Genomic DNA, 764 nt, shown 5'->3' on the forward strand with positions numbered 1-764 from the left:
GCTGAAACAAGGAGAAGTGACAGTGATGACTGGCTTGAACAATGCAAGATTAAGATTGTGCCTGAGGATAAAGTGACAAGAAAAGCCGGATGGGAATCTGACTAAAATTGCCTGCTGTCTCAGAAAAGAACCCGGACAAAAATGTCACCTTTTCATTCAAGGCATCAGCTTCAGGCTTTCTCTAAGTCACATTGACTGAACTCCCTGACTACAACCCATTTTCCTACTTTAAGTCCCCCAGCTCCTTGTACGACTGTCAGGAGGCTGAGTCCCTGCCCTTTTGACTGTCTCTGACACCAACTGACTGGCACAGGAGAGCTGTGGGTGGAAGTGGGTTACTGGGCCCTTGGAATAATAAAGTGGAATACCAGCTGCCTTTCTCTCCCCCTCTTATTTCTAGTGGGGGTACTGAGCTCCCAAGGAATGGATCCAAGGTGCAAAACCCATCTTCCCTTTCTCAATTAACAGGACCACCAATCACCAGCCAACTGCAGTAGTCATCTTGATACCCTACTTCCTCTCATGCCCTAAAACTATACTACCAGGAAATTAAACCCACTTAAGCTGCTATGAGTCAGAATCGACCTGACAGCACACAACAACAAGGTCTCTCCACCTGTAATATTTCTCCCACAGTCTTCCTCACCTGAACTGCTACAATAACCTCACTTTGCCTTGGGGTTCTATAGTCTTCCTGTGATAGGTCTATATATCTTTTACCAGGACAGAGAGGATACTCAGTAAATGTGTGTTCAATTAAATTG

The sequence above is a fragment of the Trichechus manatus genome, unplaced genomic scaffold (genome assembly GCF_000243295.1).
Source record: "Trichechus manatus latirostris isolate Lorelei unplaced genomic scaffold, TriManLat1.0 scaffold00206, whole genome shotgun sequence".
Classification (NCBI taxonomy): Eukaryota; Metazoa; Chordata; class Mammalia; order Sirenia; family Trichechidae; genus Trichechus; species Trichechus manatus.